General features: G+C 40.9%; 1 protein-coding gene across 9 annotated transcripts in view; it reads left to right on the top strand.

The window, feature by feature from the left end:
* Nucleotides 1–19,397, top strand: part of LOC126427362 (zinc finger protein 708-like) — an 86,835-nt gene that overhangs the window by 18,388 nt on the left and 49,050 nt on the right. The window contains exon 3 of one of the 9 annotated variants that reach the window (XM_050089707.1): nucleotides 6,188–6,248. The exons of 7 other annotated variants lie outside the window; for them this stretch is intronic. The gene's annotated coding sequence lies outside the window, so the exon portion shown is untranslated. Of the gene's footprint in view, nucleotides 1–6,187; nucleotides 6,254–19,397 lie in introns of all 9 variants that reach the window. One more of the 9 variants, XM_050089709.1, reaches the window with a different exon arrangement.

The raw sequence follows: 19,397 nt of genomic DNA, 5'->3' as shown, positions 1-19,397 counted from the left end.
CCACAACAAATTTATCTCATTTGGACCTTGCGGTCGGTACTGTTCCGCTAGCTCGGTGCTTCGAATGGTTCGCCCTTGATGATACACACTCGAGTGACCACTTTTGTGTGTCCTTCGACTGCAGCCGCAACTGCCACATATGCGCCCGTGACGCTGGAAGTTTGCCCAAGCTGATTGGACACTTTTTTCGTCTCTAGCGACATTCGATGACCGTCACTTTCCCAGCGTTGACGATGAGGTCACACATATTACCAACATTATTCTTACAGCTGCGGAACGTTCAATACCACGCACCTCCGAATTGCCCCGGTGCCCCCCAGTTCCTTGGTGGAACGAGGCATGCCGTGACACAATACGTGAGCGGCGACGTGCTCTCCGCATTTTCCGCCACCATCCTACTTTGGCCAACTGTATCCGCTATAAGCAGTTCCATGCGCGATGCCATCGTGTCATCCGCGATAGCAAGAAGGCAAGCTGGAAATTCTTTATTAGCTCATTTAACACCTTCACTCCCTCCTCGGAAGTTTGGAGTCGGCTTCAACGGTTCTCAGGCGCGCCTAGTTTCTCCCCGGTTTCTGAACTCACTGTCGCGCATGATACGTTAGTGGACCCCGTCGCAATTTCTATCTCGTTGGGTCAGCACTTTGCTGAGATTTCAAGCTCTTCAAATTACCCGCCAGCGTTTCTCCCGAAGAAACGTGCAGCAGAAGTGCGACCTCTTGCTTTCTCCTCTCAAAATCGCGAAAGCTACAATACTGTTTTCTCCATGCGGAACTCCAACATGCACTCTCTTCTTCTGGCTCCTCTGCCCCAGGACCGGATGGAATCCACGTCCAAATGTTGCTGCATTTATCAACCCATAGTCTGCGTTACCTCCTTCGCCTTTATAATTTGGTCCGACAGTACTTTTCCCAGACGATGGCGGGAAGCTATCGTCGTTCCTGTTCCGAAACTTGGAAAGGACAAACATCTCCCCTCTAGCTATCGCCCCATTTCTCTCACGAGTAGTGTCTGTAAGGTTTTGGAGCGTACGGTGAATTACCGTTTAGCATGGTGGCTGGAATCCCGCAGTCTTTTAACACCTGCCCAATGCGGATTCCGAAAGCATCGTTCTGCAGTTGACCATCTTGTTGCTCTCTCCACTTATGTTGTGGTTGTTGTTGTGGTCTTCTGTCATGAGACTGGTTTGATGCAGCTCTCCATGCTACTCTATCCTGAGCAAGCTTCTTCATCTCCCAGTACCTACTGCAACCTACATCCTTCTGAATCTGCTTAGTGTATTGATCTCTTGGTCTCCCTCTACGATTTTTACCCTCCACGCTGCCCTCCAATGCTAAATTTGTGATCCCTTGATGCCTCAAAACATGTCCTACCAACCGATCCCTTCTTCTAGTCCAGTTGTGCCACAAACTTCTCTTCTCCCCAATCCTATTCAACACCTCCTCATTAGTTACGTGATCTACCCACCTTATCTTCAGCATTCTTCTGTAGCACCACATTTTGAAAGCTTTTATTCTCTTCTTGTCCAAACTGGTTATCGTCGATGTTTCACTTCCATACATGGCTACACTCCATACAAATACTTTCAGAAACGACTTCCTGACACTTAAATCTATACTCGATGTTAACAAATTTGTCTTCTTCAGAAACGCTTTCCTTGCCATTGCCAGTCTACATTTTATATCCTCTCTACTTCGACCATCATCAGTTATTTTGCTCCCTAAATAGCAAAACTCCTTTACCACAATAAGTGTCTCATTTCCTAATCTAATCCCCTCAGCATCACCCGATTTAATTCGACTACATTCCATTATCCTCATTTTGCTTTTGTTGATGTTCATCTTATATCCTCCTTTCAAGACACTGTCCATTCCGTTCAACTGCTCTTCCAAGTCCTTTGCTGTCTCTGACAGAATTACAATGTCATTGACGAACCTCAAAGTTTTTACTTCTTCTCCATGAATTTTAATACCTAATCTGAATTTTTCTTTTGTTTCCTTTACTGCTTGCTCAATATACAGATTGAATAACATCGGGGAGAGGCTACAACCCTGTCTCTCTCCGTCCCAACCACTGCTTCCCTTTCATGCCCCTCGACTCTTATAACTGCCATCTGGATTCTTATATCATGAACAATTTTCTCCGGAAACGCCAAACAGTAGCAATATATTTTGATCTGGAGAGAGCATACGATACCTGTTGGAGGACAGCCGTCCTCCGCCCACTGTTCTCTTGGGGGCTTTCGAGGTCGGCTGCCCCTTTTTCTTCGCGAATTTATGGCAGAGCGCACATTTAGGGTGCGGGTGAACACTACTCTCTCCCGTACTTTCTCCCAAGAAAACGGGGTACCCCAGGGCTCCGTGCTGAGTGTTGTACTGTTTGCCATTGCCATAAATCCAATTATGGATTGTCTCCTTCCTGATGTCTCGGGCTCCTTCTTTGTGGACGATTTTGTGATCTACTACAGCTCTCAACGGACCAGCCTTCTTGAACGACGTCTTCAAGGATGTCTCGATCGCCTCCACTCTTGGAGCATCGAAACCGGCTTCCGTTTTTCTCCCAGTAAGACCGTTTGTGTTAATTTTTGGTGACGTAAGGAGTTTCTTGCGCTCTTCATACATCTAGGTCCTGTCAACCTTCCGTTTTCAGACGTCGCTAAATTCTTGGGTCTTATGTTTGACAGAAAACTGTGCTGGTCCTCCCACGTTTCCTATCTTTCGGCTCACTGTCTGCGATCCCTCTACACCCTCCGTGTCCTGAATGGTACCTCCTGGGGAGCGGACCGAGTGGTCCTGCTCCGCCTCTATCGCACCTTAGTGTGCTCGAAATTGGACTATGGAAGCATAGTCTACTCCTCTCCACGGCCGTCTATTCTTCGGCGTCTCGACTCTATCCACCACCGTGGATTACGTTTAGTGTCTGGAGCTTTTTACACCAGCCCTGTGGAAAGCCTTTATGCTGAGACTGCTAAACCTCCGCTGTCCAATCGGCAAGCAGACCTTCTGAGTCGTTATGCTAGCCATCTGTCTTCCATGCCTGCTAATCCAGCCCATGACATTTTTTTCGACGCCTCCTTTGATGTAGGGTATGCAGGCCGCCCCTCCTCCCTACTACCACTGGGAGTCCGCTTCCGTCAACTGCTCCATTCAACTTTCCTACAACCTTCTTGACAACTTGGGGTACAGCACCGCCTTGGCTCTGTCCCCGGATCTGCCTGCTCCGTGACCTTTGTCGATTTCCGAAGGATGGTACCCCTTCACTTGTTTATCATTGGGCATTTGCTGCTCTATGTGCACAAATGACGGACGCCACATTTCTTTACACCGACGGCTCGAAAACATCGTTAAGTGTAGGGAGTGCCTATATTGTTGGCGACACCCCAAATCACTTTCGGCTTCCCGACCAGTGTTCGGTTTATACTGCGGAGCCTTACGCTGTTCTCCAGGCTGTCCATTACATCCGCCGCCATCAGCGGATACAATACGTTATCTGCTCAGATTCCCTCAGCTCTCTCCTCAGTCTCCAAGCTCTTTATCCTGTGCACCCTCTGGTCCACCGGATTCAGGACTGTCTGCGCTTGCTCCACCGGGGGGGCGTCTCGGTGGTGTTCCTCTGGCTCCCGGGACACGTTGGTATCTGTGGAAATGAGGCGGCCGATATTGCAGCCAAGGCTGCAGTCTCTCTTCTTCGGCCAGCTATTCAATCGATTCCCTTCGCCGATCTACGGAGCGTTTTATGTCGTCGTGTTGTTCATTTATGGCAAGCGCATTGGTCGACACTTCCCCATAATAAATTGCGGGACGTGAAAGCTCTTCCTTGTGCTTGGACCTCTTCCTCCCGAACGCGTCATCGGGAGGAGGTAATTTTAACTAGACTCCGGATAGGGCACTGTCTTTTTAGCCATCGACATCTTTTAAGCGGCGATCCTCCCCCACTCTGTCCCCACTACTCTCAGCTGTGGACGGTAAGACACCTTTTAATTGAGTGCCCCTATTTTAATCCGTTACGCTCCCGTCTACAGATATCGCCTGATATATCGTCGATTTTAGCGGATGACACGCGCTCAGCCGACCGCGTTCTCAAATTTATTAGTGCTAGTGAAATGACATCAGTCATTTGAAGCTTTTTTTGGGGACAACCAACCCCTTTCTGTAGTGGATTTTTAAGCCTTCCTTCTGCTTTTAGTTTCTCCAATTTTATGACTTTCGTTCCCATTGCTGCTGGTTTCCATTTTCGGTTTTTTACAGTTTCCTAAGTCACGGACCGGGCGCTAATGACCATAGCAGTTTTGCGCCCTAAAACCAAAAAAAAAAAAAAAAAAAAAACGCCTCTGTGTATGTGGACAGCTGCCACCGTGCGACGACCACAGGTCAAATGCACCACATGGTCAGACCCCGAGGTGATTTAAACCCGCAAACTGCCCACGAGAGCATTGTTTCACCATGTAGCAGCATTATCCTTAATTTATGAGCATGAGTGTCTATCTACGTCTATACTCTTCAATCCACCATGAGGTGTATGGCAGAGGGTAGGTCCCATTGTACCAGTTATTAGGATTGCTTCCTGTTCCATTCATGTATGGAGCTTTGAAAGAATGATTATCTGAATGCCTTTCTACATGCAGTAATTATTCTAATTTTATCTTCATGGTCCCTGTGTGAGCGATACATTGGGAGTTGTTGTATATTCCTAGAGTAATCATTTAAAGCTGGTTCTTGAAACTTTGTCAATAGCCTTTCTCAGGATAGTTTACATTTGTCTTCAAGAGTCTTCCAGTTCAGTTCCTTCAGTATCTCTCTGACACACTCTCACAAACCTGTGACCATTTGTGGTGCCCTTCTCTGTACATATTAAATATCCCATGTTAGGCCTATCTGGTACAGGTCCCACACACTTGAGCAGTATTCTAGAACCAGTTGTAAGCAGCCTCCTTTGTAGATTGATTGCACTTCCCCTGTGTTCTACCAATGAACCAAAGTCTACCACCTGCTTTACCCATGACTGAACCTATGCAATCATTCCATTTCATATCCCTACGAAATGATACACCCAGGTGTTTGTAAGATTCCAGCAAGTGGCTCATTGATATTACAGTCATAGGATACTACATTTTTTTTCACTTTGTGAAGTGCACAAATTTACATTTCTGTACATTTAAAGTAAGTTGCCAATCTCTATACCACTTTGAAATCTTATTGATATCTGACTGAATATTTATGCAGCTTCTCTCAGATAGTACTTAATTAGATGTAACTGCATCATCTGCAAAAAGCCTGAAGTTACTATTAATATTGTCTGCAAGGTCATTAATATACAACATGAACACCAAGGGTCCGAACACATTTCCCTAGGGCACACCTGAAACTACTTGTACATCTGACGACAACTCTCTATCCGAGATAACACGTTGTTTATGATATCTTACTTTTGCTGTTTCAGGAAGACCCCGCAGTATTCTCAGTGTCTGACGTCAGTATAAAGAAAGTTACAGATCAAAAATTTGGACTGGTTGCAGCTGAGAATAACATAACAACCACATCAGTGTCCTTTTTAGATGTGGGTTGATAAAAAGGTCATTGGCTAATCATAAATCTAATAGGCACATTCAAGTGAAAGAAACATGAATTGTGAGTTTTTTAAAACTAGACAGGCACTAGTAGTAATCTAGTATCCATGCTCTATTCCAGAAGTACCTAGCTTTAGCGGTGTGGGCGGTGGTAATGGACGAGCAGGCGAGGAACAACCAGACATCACTGCTTCTGTTAAAGAACTGGTTTCTACATAAAATTTGAGATAACTGGTTTGCGTTCCACACTTATTTTCTATTTCCTCTACCTACTCAGTCACTTCAGACTTCACTTGAATTAAATTATTACATAAAATTTCAGTAATTAATGATTGATTCTTGCATGCTACCTCACACGAATCTTTTGTTTTAAAATTTCATCTCTCAGTAAATAGATGGCTTCAGCTTGTTCTTTTCTCATGTTAGTCATAGCATTAGTGGTGTCAACACTGAAACAATGCACCTTTTTACAAGCTACATATAAACCCTCTGTGATGTGATTTTGTTACTTGGTAGGATCCAAGCATATAATGAACCTTGTGATGTTTTTGTTATTCAGTGTGTTGATTATACAATACAGTGACTAATGGGTACAGAGCATTTAAAATATTTCTTTTACAGAAGCAGTGATACCTGGTTGTTCCTTGGCTTCTTGTCCATTATCACCGCCCACATCACTAAGGTCAGGTACATATTTCCCTAGCACTCCAGACTACTGTGATCACATATCATTCCTAATACAACAGTTTCCAAAACAATTAGCACACAGTTAATTTCCCCTAGATCTAAGCTTATCTTACCTATAGTACCCTCCGTCCAAAATTGGTTCTCGAAAGCTGCTTGTAATTCATGAAATATAAATCCCAAGTGTGCTGCAACACCTCTTATAAATAATCTACAGCAAATATAATTTTTCATTCCTCAGTCCATCCTTTTGGGAATACATCCTGGAATGACTTCAAAAATATTACAGGATGCAAATGCCCAGCTAAACTGTAGGGAACAAAATTGTGTAGTTTTAATTCCTCTACCTCTAAGGTGGTATCTTTAACTACAATAATTTAATTTAAAATGTGTTTCCTAACTTGATTCAGTTGCTTTCTAATCCCTTGTTTAGTTAGACATGTAATGTTTTCTAGAGAAGGTATAGCAGGTTCCAATATCTTTACCCTTCTGTTAATTCTTATTGTGTTCCTTGAGTTTTACTAAAATTGGTTCCTACACAGGATTTGAGCTCATCAGTTTGCATTACACACTTATTTTCTATTTCCTCTACCTACTCAGTCACTCCAGACTTCATTTGACGTAAATTATTAGATAAATTTTCAGTTACTACTGATTGATTCTTGCATGCTGCCTCACATGAATCTTTTGTTTTAAAATTTCATCTCTGAGTGAACAGATGTCTTCAGCTTGTTCTTCTCTCAAATCAGCTATAGCATTAGTGGTGTCAACACTGAAACTATGCACTTTCTTACAAGCTACATATAAATCCTCTGTCTCTTTCCTTACGTTTTACAAAATTATCTTGAGTTTTATTTATTACCTCCAGCCCAGTCATTTCAACCTCATGTTGTAATTGACTAATATCAGTTTTAATATCTTTTCTTAATTGACTATTTTCTAATTTTATTTCTTAATTCACTAGTACGAAATTGTATATCAATTTTAATTCCATATAATTAACTTATCTTCTAATTTAACAAATTTAGATTTTAATTCATTATAATCATAATTGAATTTATCAAGATTAGCTCTCATTTCTGATATTAATTTTCAGTTGTAAGCTTGTGATTAGTCATATTTGAACAAATACGCTATACCCAACTTGGTATTTTTTCATTTCATGACTCACTACCATATGTACTAGATTCCTCGTCATTTCATCCCACACGTACCTTGTCAATTACAGTTTTGTTACTGTAACTTTCTACAGTTCATGATCTTTTTAGAAAACTTTCTATTTTGTCAAACAAAGTGAACAAATCCTCCTTGTAATCTCCTTCACAGTCTGTCATATACATGTGGCCTCCTCGATTGCAAAACAGCCGAACAAGTTATTGGAAGATCCCTCGCACATAGGGTTCAGAGTGTGAAGCCACCACTTGCTTCTGGCAACAAGTGTCAGTGCCTCACTTGACAAGAATTAGAGCAAGTACTGTGTCCTCTCATGGTAGGTTCTGAATACACCAGAGACAGCACGACGTTGTTTGGACAGCCTCAACAAAGCTAGCTAGTGTTCTCACTGTGTGCTCTGCAAGGGCGACAGTCCCGCCGCCTCGAAGTCAGCACCGTTGAACCACACACCTTTATCTGGGCAGCTGGCACTGTGAACTCCACTCCAAACTTGCTAAGAGTTCCAGTGGATGCAGTGAGAGAGGAACTGAGCCACACTTGATGTAGATATGAGCTTGCGACGGATTTTTTACGTGCGTGCGTGCGATGCACCAATTGCGACGGATTATTACGTTGATGCTGCAATGCAATTTCTTTTATAATTTTTGTTCACCTACCTCTTTGCAGCGGTAGATCTTCGCACGTAAACTCCTGACTGCAACTACTTACGAGATCACAGAAAAGCAGTGTTGAGGAAACTGTAACCTCATAGCTACACGCCGGAGGCCGCTATAAGTAAAATTTGCTGAAAATTGTCTATGTATTTTAAAGAAATGATTCGGAAAGGGGATGTCACTCATACTTTAAACATGAAGTTCAAATTTAAACCTTCAATAGATCTTTATTGCCGTTAAGCAAGATCATCAGCCCACATTACGAAATTACTAAAGTTTCTGCTCACAGTTATCACCATACCTAAAAACAGCCAGAACTTTTACGTTCCCAAATTCCGAAACCAATTACTTGTAACACAGTCAATGATCAGCCAATTACTTCTGCACACGATATTCAGTGGTTGTCTTTAGTAAAAGTTTATGCTTGTCATAAAATACTCAGTAAGAATATACTCAGTACCGCCACGCTATATAATTCAAAGTTCACTCGCAATTTTTGTCAGAACGAATTATCACAACACTCTAAAGTTTTCATAAACAGTTTCTGGTCACTACCAGATACCATTAACACTGGACCATAACACGGAAGTCATCCCAAGACTTCATCTTACACATAATGCGAAAAGTCACATCCAGCATAACCGCCTCCAATCGAAGCTAGCTCGCGACACCCCTCTCACTCTCCCACACTCAAAACTATATCTCCTCACTAGGCAGCCAACCATCTTGCTTCTCATTGGCTGTCAGCACTTACAACCAATGAGAACTCACTTTTAGGACGCGGCTCGCGCCAAAATCTAGCAAGCACCAATCACTTCTCTAGGCTCATTGACGTCATCAAATTAAGTAACACAAAACTCTCTAATTAAATAAACAAAACAAAATGAACTATAAGCTTTACTCTATATCTGGAAATTTATTATGTAGTCGCGAATGTTCTGGCTTTCTTATACATAAGCATACATACTTGGACATCCGACATTCACTAGTAGGGGAACCACTAGTGGATTCGTTCCCACGTTACAGAGTTGGAACACTTGCCAGTTCCTGTAGAGAATTACATGAATGATTTTTAATAATGCTGAACGTCCCACATACTCTCACGCACGCATTCTCATTCACACGTACCCTAACACATAATACACATATTTACTTAGAATTCTTGGAATTATTATTATAGAAAAGTCACAGAAGTTTTCTGAAACTAAAAACTTTCCAAATTTATATATGTACACTGAAAGTGTTATCAGATCATTGTACATAGTCACTGAAGGTGAACTATTACATCACTTTATTTATTTAAATTCTTGACTGTCGGAAAATTACGTTTTTTTTATGGAATTTTACTAACTTCCAAAATACTACTATTTTTGATCTCAGACTTTGACATATTATTTGTTTTCACAACAGAAGGTTGTACATCAAATATGACGTTCCTCAGGTTATTCCTTTATTAGTTATTAATATTTTTAGTTTCATATAATGTAAGTGGCCTGCCAGCGCTACTCCACTGCTTTCACACGCGCAGCTGCAACAGGTGGTCGTGACGTCAGTCTGATGGACACAACTCGTCCGTTTCTGACCGTATAATACTCTACCGGCTTACAGTGCAGCCCACATACATTCTGAAGCAAAGCTTTTAATAGACAAATGGGCGATCGCGCACTAGTTGCGACGCCACAAGCTGAGTAGCACATCCACTGTCTCACATACAGGTTGAAGTCCTCATACTGCCACTGATCACCTCGCTCGTCCATTACAATTTGTGATATCAATCTAATGCCAGTAAGATCCTGGCAGGATTGCTAGTGTGGCATTTCTGGTGTTTGTGGGCTGTGTTTAATTAACTGCATGTCAGTTCCCTCACTCCTATTTCCTGTGTACTCAAAAAATAATTCAGTTCTGATCCAGGTCCGTCAATATGGAGCCTAATATTCAAAATCTACAATGGATACACAACGGAAATGCACTGGGCCCAACAATGTTCCAGGCCTTGATCCCATCTCAAAAATGAGTTTCCTCCAGGCCTACAAAATAGTTGTCAACTCCGGCTATCATTCTTCATTTGAAGTGAATGTTCGTCCATCAAGAAAAATTTTCAGTTTTCAGAAGAGATGGAAGTTGGACGGAGCTGTATCAGGTGAATAAGGCGGGTGTGGCCACAATTCACACCTTAATTCGTATAATTTTGCCTTGGCCGCAACATGCAGTTTTGATCCCATGTAAGAGACATGGCACCCGTCTTGCAGATATTTTTTTTTTCATTTCTAATTATTCAGTTAAAATGTGATAAACCTTTTCGGATGACATCTGGCAAGCATGAGCAATTTCACTCACTTTCAATTGGTGCTCCTCCATGACCATTTTGTGCACTTTTGCAATGGTTTCTGGAGTAGTGACAATCTTGGCTGACCACTGCGCGGATCTTCATCTGAGCTCTCCCGCCCAAATTTAAATTCATTTGTCCCCTTGGCAACAGTTGAATATGAAGGAGCAGAGTCCCCCAGTGTATTCAGGAAATTGCCATGAATGTCCTTTGCTTTCATACCTTTCTTTACGAAGTACTTAATCACTGCTCGAATCTCGATTTTTTTTTTTTTTTTTTTTTTTTTTTTTTTTTTTTTTTTTTTTTTTTCCCCCATCTTCACAAAACACTATGCGGGAACAACAGAGGCATGTCACCACCAAGAGCACTGATGTAGCACGTGTTTACAGGCAACAGTCTAATGAGTATCACATGAAGAACTTGTTGTGCTAGTGCTGTCCTCTTGTGGTGATTCAGATGCTTGAATATCTGACTTCATTGTTGGATAAAAGTCTGAGCTATGGCAAAAGAGTTTCTAGTACTCCAGTTCATGTAATATTCTTCACATTAAATAGAAGTTTGCAGAATTATTGCCCTTCATCAGTCACACTTGGCTAACTTCAATCTACCAATGACAACCACAAAATATTGTTGGGTAAAACATAAATTTGTCTATATTCTGAAACTTTTCCATATATGTACGAGGTCTGTTCAAAAAGTTATGGGACTTTGTACACAGAATTTTTCTGTGCTTACCATTTACTACTTATTGTGTATGCCCCCCTTTGAAATACTTTCCTCTGGAATTGATACACTGCTCCCAGATCCATTTCCACTTTTGCAAGCAGTCTTGCTGGATCGTGCAGAACGTCATCTCTGAATTTCCTTTTACCTTGTCTATCATTGCAATTCTTCGTCCTTTCATTGGGGTTTTCAACTTTGTAAATAAGAAAAGCCCACAGCGACCAGTTCGGGAACGTTTGGAGGATGAGGCAGCACAGTGATTTTATTTTTTGTGCAATAGTCACACACCAACACGAATGAATGTGCATGTGTGTTATCGAGATGTAAGAGCCATGAATTGTCTCACCACATTTCAGGTTGTTTCCTTCTCACATTTTCTCACAGGCTCAGCAACACACCTTAGTAGTACCATCAATTAACAGTTTTCCCCAGTGGCACAAATTCATGATGAACTAATCCTTCAAAGTCAAAGAAAACTATCAGCAGGACTTTCAAATTTGACGTGACCTTGTGAGCTTTTTTTTGGTCTCGGAGAACCTTCCTGGACCCAGTGTGAAGACTGAATCTTGGTCTCAACATTATAATCATAGATCCACATCTCATCAAAAGTTATGATTCTGGTAAGGAAAATCTCAATCTCATTTGCACGATACAAAAGCTGTTCACAGATTGTGAGGTGAAGATCTTTCTGGTCTTGACTCATGATCCGTGCGACGAACTTGGCAGCAACATGATGTATTCCAAGATGCTGTGTCAGGCTTCCATGACATGATCCAACTGATATATCACATTCTTATGCAATCTCTCAGACGTTCAGTCTTCGACTGGCACAATTTTGTTGATGCTCCTCACGAGTGTCGTCGGTAGATGTTGAAGGGCGGCCAGACAGAACTTCTGTCTGGGCATTTTTAAACCATTTGTCACACTGATTATGGCTGAAGCACTCATCACCATAGGATTCCTGCATCATTTGGTGTGTGTCTGTAAAGGTTTTCTTGAGTTTCGCGTAAAATTTAATGCAGATGTGTTGCTCCTCTAACTCTGCCTTCTCAAAATTCACAAACTGTGCAACACAATGTTCTACTCAATACTCCACTGAACAATAACTAACATACATACAGCAATGAAACTTCCAGCAGTTACACATTAAACACAGGCATATGCAGGGCCGCCAACCGCATTTCACTCCAACACACCATTGGTGCTAAATTATAAATGTGCCTGAATTTTTTGAACAGACCTTGTGTAATGCACTGTGCATTCCCTAACTATTTTCAGATATTCAGATCGTTTTAACATTCAGTTAAGTAGATAATGTAGCCTGTGTCAACATAGAACAATACATCAGACTGTCAGGTATACAATATAATGCCTTCACAAATGAAGATGAAGTAAATATTCCAGAATTCGAATTGAGAACAGCTGCCAACATGAGTAACGTAGAAGTAAATATCCTCGGAGTAGGAAGCAACTTAAATGACTTAATAAAAGCAAGTCTTCTTATCCAGACTGTATACCAGTTAGGTTCCTTTTGGAGTATGCTAATGCATTAGCTCCATACTTAACAATCATATACAACCGTTCGCTCGACGAAAGATCTGTTCCCAAAGACTGGAAAGTTGCACAGGTTACACCAGTATTCCAGAAAGGTAGTGGGAGTAATCCACTAAACTACAGGCCCATATCGTTAACATCAATATACAGCAGGATTTTAGAACATATATTGTGTTCGAACATTGTGAATTACCTCGAAGAAAATGGTTTATTGACACACAGTCAACATGGGTTTAGAAAACATTGTTCCTGTGAAACACAACTAGCTCTTTATTCACATGAAGTGTTGAGTGCTGTTGACAAGGGATTTCAGACCGATTCCATATTTCTGGATTTCCGGAAGGCTTTTGACACTATACCACACAAGCGGTTCATAGTGAAATTGCGTGCTTATGGAATATCGTCTCAGTTATGTGACTGGATTTGTGATTTCCTGTCAGAGAGGTCACAGTTCATAGTAGTTGATGGAAAGTCATTGAGTAAAACAGAAGTGATTTCTGGCATTCTCCAAAGTAGTGTTATAGGCCCTTTGCTGTTCCTTATCTATATAAATGATTTTGGAGACAATCTGTGCAGCCGTCTTCAGTTGTTTGCAGATGATGCTGTCATTTATTGACTAGTAAAGTCATCAGAAGATCAAAACAAACTGCAAAACGATTTAGAAAAGATATCTGAATGTTGCGAAAAGTGGCAGTTGGCCCTAAATAACGAAAAGTGTGACGTCATCCACATGAGTGCTAAAAGGAACTCGTTAAACTTTGGACACACGATAAATCAGTCTAATCTAAAAGCCGTAAAATCAACTAAATACCTAGGAATTACAATTACGAACAACTTAAATTGGAAGGAACACACAGAAAATGTTGTGGGGAAGGCTAACCAAAGACTGCGTTTTATTGGCAGGACACTTAGAAAATGTAACAGACCCACTAAGGAGACTGCCTACACTACGTTTCTCCATCCTCTTTTAGAATACTGCTGTGCGGTGTGGGATCCTTACCAGGTAGGACTGATGGAGTACATCGAAAAAGTTCAAGGAAAGGCAGCACGTTTTGTATTATCGCGAAATATGGGAGAGTGTGTCACAGAAATGATACAAAATTTTGGCTGGAAATCATTAAAAGAAAGGTGTTTTTTGTTGCGACTGGATCTTCTGACAAAATTCTAATCACCAACTTTCTTCTCCCAATGCGAAAATATTTTGTTGACACCAACCTACGTAGGGAGGAACAATCACCACAATAAAATAAGGGAAATCAGAGCTCGTATGGAAAGATACAGGTGTTCATTCTTTCCACGCGCTATACGAGATTGGAATAATAGAGAATTGTGAAGGTGGTTCGATGAACCCTCTGCCAGGCACTTGAATGTGATTTGCAGAGTATCCATGTAGATGTAGATGTAGATAATGACTACAGGTAAAGCATTTCTTCAATGCCGGCAGTGGTGTCCAGATGCACCTTAGCTGCCAATCCATTGTTGTCTTGCTGCCACTGCATATTCTTCTAACAAGGGAACCTCCCCATCGCACCCCCCTCAGATTTAGTTATAAGTTGGCACAGTGGATAGGCCTTGTAAAACTGAACACATATCAATCGAGGAAACAGGAAGAAGTTGTGTGGAACTATGAAAAAATAAGCAAAATATACAAACTGAGTAGTCCATGTGCTAGATAGGCAACAATAAGGAAAGCGCAAGTGCAGGAGTGCCGTGGTCCTGTGGTTAGCGCCAGCAGCTGCGCAACGATGGGTCCTTGGTTCAAACCTTCCCTCAGGTGAAAAGTTTTAACTTTTTTTTCAGTTTATGTGACAAACGCTTATGTTTTCATCACTTTTTTGGGAGTGATTGTCACATCCACGAGAAAACCTAAATTGGGCAAGGTAGAAGAATCTTTTTACCCATTCGCCAAGTGTACAAGTTAGGTTGGTCGACAACATATTGCTGTCATGTGACGCACATGCCGTCACCAGTGTTGTATAGAATATATCAGACGTGTTTTCCTGTGGAGGAATCGGTTGACCTATGACCTTGCGATCAAATGTTTTCGGTTCCCATTGGAGAGGCACGTCCTTTCGTCTACTAATCTTACAGTTTTGTGGTGCGGTCGCAAAACACAGACACTAAACTTATTACAGTGAACAGAGACGTCAATGAACGAACGCACAGATCATAACTTTACGAAAATAGAGAAAGTAAACTTTTCAGCCGAGGGAAGACTTGAACCATGGACCTCTCATTCCGCAGCTGCTCACGCTAACCACGGGACCATGACGCTCCTGAGCTCACACTCTCCTTGATGTTGCCTAACTTGCACATGGACTACTCAGTTTGTATATTTTGCTTATTTTTTCATAGTTCCACACAACTTCTTCCTGTTTTCTCGATTGTTCTGTGTTCAGTTTTTCATAGCCTATCCACTGTGTCAGCTTATAACTGAATCTGAGGGGGGTGCGATGGGGAGGTTCCCTTGTAAGTGTGCCAGACTACTGCATGGTAGGATTTTATTCTTACTGTGACAGTTTTCAAAACAGTTAGAACACAGTTAATTCCCCACTTGTAACATAATTCTGTCACTCAGCAACATTTGCTTCTCATCTCCCTAGCCTTATTAATTAGGAGAGGCAATGAAACAGGTATGTGAATGACCATTACAGGCATACAATTAGAACCTCTCCGATTCACACACCATACTGATATGGGGTTTTTAACAACAACCAAGTATTGTCACTGCTAGTTACACCTGTTGATGAACACTTCTCAGTTTTCACTGCTGTAACACAAAATAGTTGCTGTAGTGAGTCTTAATTTTGAATGTTATTTGTAGGTCAGTGTTCCAGGCCTGATAGTCTCCCTCCACTTATGTCACTGTGTAATTCCAGAAATACATGAGGTGGACACTTTCAGAGCGGCACATTTTTGAAACTTCCTGGCAGATTAAAACTGGCGCCGGACCGAGACTCAAAGTCGGGACCTTTGCCTTTCGCGGGCAAGTGCTCTACCACTTGAGCTACCCAAGCACGACTCACGACCTGTCCTCACAGTTTCAATTCTGCTAGTTGTACAAGGTTCGCAGAAGAGCTTCTGTGACATTTGGAAGGTAGGAGACGAAGTACTGGCAGAATTGAAGCTGTGAGGCTGGGTTGTGAGTGTGACGCTGGGTTGTGAGTTGTGCTTGGGTAGCTCAAGTGGTAGAGCTCTTGCCCTAGAAAGGCAAAGGTCCTGAGTTCAAGTCTTGGTCTGGCACATAGTTTTAATCTGCCAGGAAGTTTCCTATCAGTGCAGACTCCACTGCAGAGTGAAAATTTCATTCTTGTCACATTTTTATTTGTAAGCCGTAGCATTCTTGTCTATTTCTACTTAGCATGACTGCTTCAGCTTTCTCTTGGCTACACTTTAGTGTTCCACTACTACCAATTTGTGGTTTCACTGTATGCAATGAGGCTCTTAGATCCAGGTTCACCTAATGTGCTCTAGTGAGTTTGGGGAAAAGTGAATGTAGGAAGTCTATTTGTATGTACTTTACAATATGGTTGTAATAAAAACAGTATATGTCATTTGTAACTATTAGCTAAATGCCTGTATGCTTTCACTACTGCTTACATGTCTGCACTGAGGAGTAAAGTGGATAGGGAGAAAGCATTTCCAAAATGTTTAAAGACTCCATAGAATAAGTCATTAGAGAAATAGTAGGGTAAGATATTTTTTTGACTGGATAGTGTTGTTGTTGGTGATGATGGTGATAAATTGCTCAGGTTTATAGCTTCCTGTGTAAAATGTTAGCTCAACACAGATATCCTTCCAAGAAACCACACTTTGAAGCATGTGTATCAAGCCATCTTGTCACACAAACTGAGGTTTATATTGGTGCTCTGAGGATTCTTGCAGTGTATCCGTACAATTACTGTTGTGTGGTGGTTCCATCTTAACCCTCTGTTTAATGGGTTTTCTTTAGGAAACCAATTCTATTGAAAAAAAAAAAATATCTGTGGGTAACCGGCTGATCATAGAAATTTTGATTTAAAAATGTCTTAGATTTGTTGGTGTATGACAATGAACTGAAAATATTGATTAATTATTAATCAGTCACTTACAGGGATATGGAAACATAATCTCTGCTGTCGCTAAGCATCATTCTATTTACCTTAAAAATTTAACTAGATATGAACTAAGAGGCAGAAATAATTCACTCTTTCAGCTGTTGTCACGCATGTTTACGCCCACTCAGACTTCAGCAACATAATTGTGCTAACCACAGCCTAGCTCAATCCAGCCAGACCGTGTCTGTGCCAGATGGCAACATCGTGCTTATAACACTATACATAAAAATATGGTTTGTTGCCAGATAGCAACACCACATAATACATGATTAAGTGTCTGTGGCTATGGACCTTTTAGTATTTTACATTTGTGATTATTTCCAGTGGTATTTTGCCAGTGATTTACTTTAAAAGTAGAGGGCTATTTCCTCATATTGCCATTTCTGTATTTTGAAAGACAGCTCAGCCACTCTTTAAACCAGGTGTTGATCCTTTGCAGGTCTTCTTACATTCTGCTAAAATTTCCTCACTTTGCAACTTCCCTTGGAATAGAAAAGTTTTCAAGGGTCTTTTGACATTATTTAATGGTTCATATGATGTTGCAGAATGATAATGAATTGACAGTAATTTTGATCTTTGCATCAGCCATTTGGCATCTGATGATCTCTCCAAGTTGAGGATGGCTTACTCGGTTCTGTTTACTGGGATATCTTCAGTTCAGTGACAGACCTGTTCCAGTTTTCGAGAAGCTTGCATTTTGTTCACTAGATGACAGTGCAGAAATGTACTGAATTGTGAATTGTGGTTTATTTGTCTCATAATGTACATAATCTAAATCTGTTGATTCAGTTACAGGAGCCACATCAAATTGTGATAAAATTTCCCCATAAACAAAGAACAGCTGATGTTAACTGACAGCATCATAATAATAATACAATTTTGTTATACATACATGCATACATACAATAATATCTAACACTTAATTGCCCCTTGCTCAAATGATCATTTCACCCTCTGTGAATTCTTCTGTTGAATAGTAGCATTTCTCCCACAGAATATGCTGTAGCTTTGTTTTTCAAATTTCTCTGGCCGGCCGGAGTGGTCGTGTGGTTCTAGGCACTACAGTCTGGAGCCGAGCGACCCTACGGTCGCAGGTTCGAATCCTGCCTCGGGCATGGATGTGTGTCATGTCCTTAGGTTAGTTAGGTTTAACTAGCTCTAAGTTTTAGGCGACTGATGACCTCAGAAGTTAAGTCCCATAGTGCTCAGAGCCATTTGAATCATTTTTCAAAATTCTGGCTTCATATTAAATATGTTTTTGCCCATTAATTTGTTGTATATTGTCATCACCATATGCTGTGGTGTATGTGCATATAATTTCAACTTGTGTGTGGGTAGCATAAAATTATTTTTGTTTCTTGTGTTATGTGTATGGTTAAAATAATTCTCCTCAAATAACTTTTGCCTGTTGTGTAGGAAGATTATAATTTCATAGATGTATATGGAGAGAACAGTGAAGATTTGCAGTTTCTGAAATAATGGGCAACAAGACTCTGCTGTGCAGTACACATGTATTGGACAATTTTCGTTTGCAGTTTCAGTATTCAAGATTCCCCCAGAAAAATATCCCATACCTAATGACAGATTTGAAGTTCCACACATTTCGAATGTTTGGTTTTGAAATGTAACAATTGGGTTTTGCAATATTAAGTGTCTACCCATTTAACTGGAACAAGTTTTCTAAGGTATCCAGTGTCCTTATTACAGAACTCAGAATTTTTTTCTGCATCATCATCTTCAATTAAAACAGAAGTATCATCTGCAAGCAGAACTGATGGGGAATTTATATTTAAAGGTAAGTCATTTACATAGAATAGGAACACGATTGGCCCCAAAATGGACTCTTGAGGCACACCTTGTGATACTGTATTCCATTTAGATTAATAATCCACTGCATCTGAGGCAATAGTTTCCCTTTGTTTTCTGTTGTGTAACTATGACGTTAGCCAATTTAGAAAATAGTCCTTAACCTCATATTTGTCTAATTTGTAGATAAGCCACACATGGTTCATGGAGTCAAATGCTTTTGTGAGATCATAGAAGATACCTGCAACTACACTCCTCTGACTCAGTGATTTGCCCATCTTTTTAATAAAGTTAGTCACTGCATCCAGAGTGTTTTTTCCTGGTTGAAATCCAAAGTGGTTACTTGTAATAACATCATATTTTACAGTAAAATTTTTGATCTGTTTTGCAGCTACTTTCTGTTGCAATTTTGTCAGGGCTGGATGAATAAAAATATGCTGATAGTTTCCCATGTCTTTCCTCGACCCTTTCTTGAACAAAGGTCTGACTTTGGCATACTTAAAAACATCGTAAAATCATTCCTGTTCAAAAGACTGGTTGAATATTTTAGATAGGGGAGGTGCTATTATGCCACATATTGTTTTAATCACTTTAGTGGGTATCCGATCCCACTCAGCAGTTTTTTATGCCTTCTAGAGTCAGGAAATGTGGTGTCATCTGAGCTACTACTAAGCATGGACTCCTGGTGGTCATGGATGCATGAAGAGAGCTTATATTAACACATTTTGCTGTAAAATCCATATTGGTTCCTGCAAGCAGGATACTTTCTTTTCAAGAAGATAATCTGACATGAGCATGAAATGTGTTGGGTTATT

Source organism: Schistocerca serialis, chromosome 11 (genome assembly GCF_023864345.2).
Source record: "Schistocerca serialis cubense isolate TAMUIC-IGC-003099 chromosome 11, iqSchSeri2.2, whole genome shotgun sequence".
In the NCBI taxonomy this organism is placed as follows: Eukaryota; Metazoa; Arthropoda; class Insecta; order Orthoptera; family Acrididae; genus Schistocerca; species Schistocerca serialis.
Note: the sequence above shows the minus strand (reverse complement) of the source record. Positions and strands in the feature narration are given on the sequence as shown.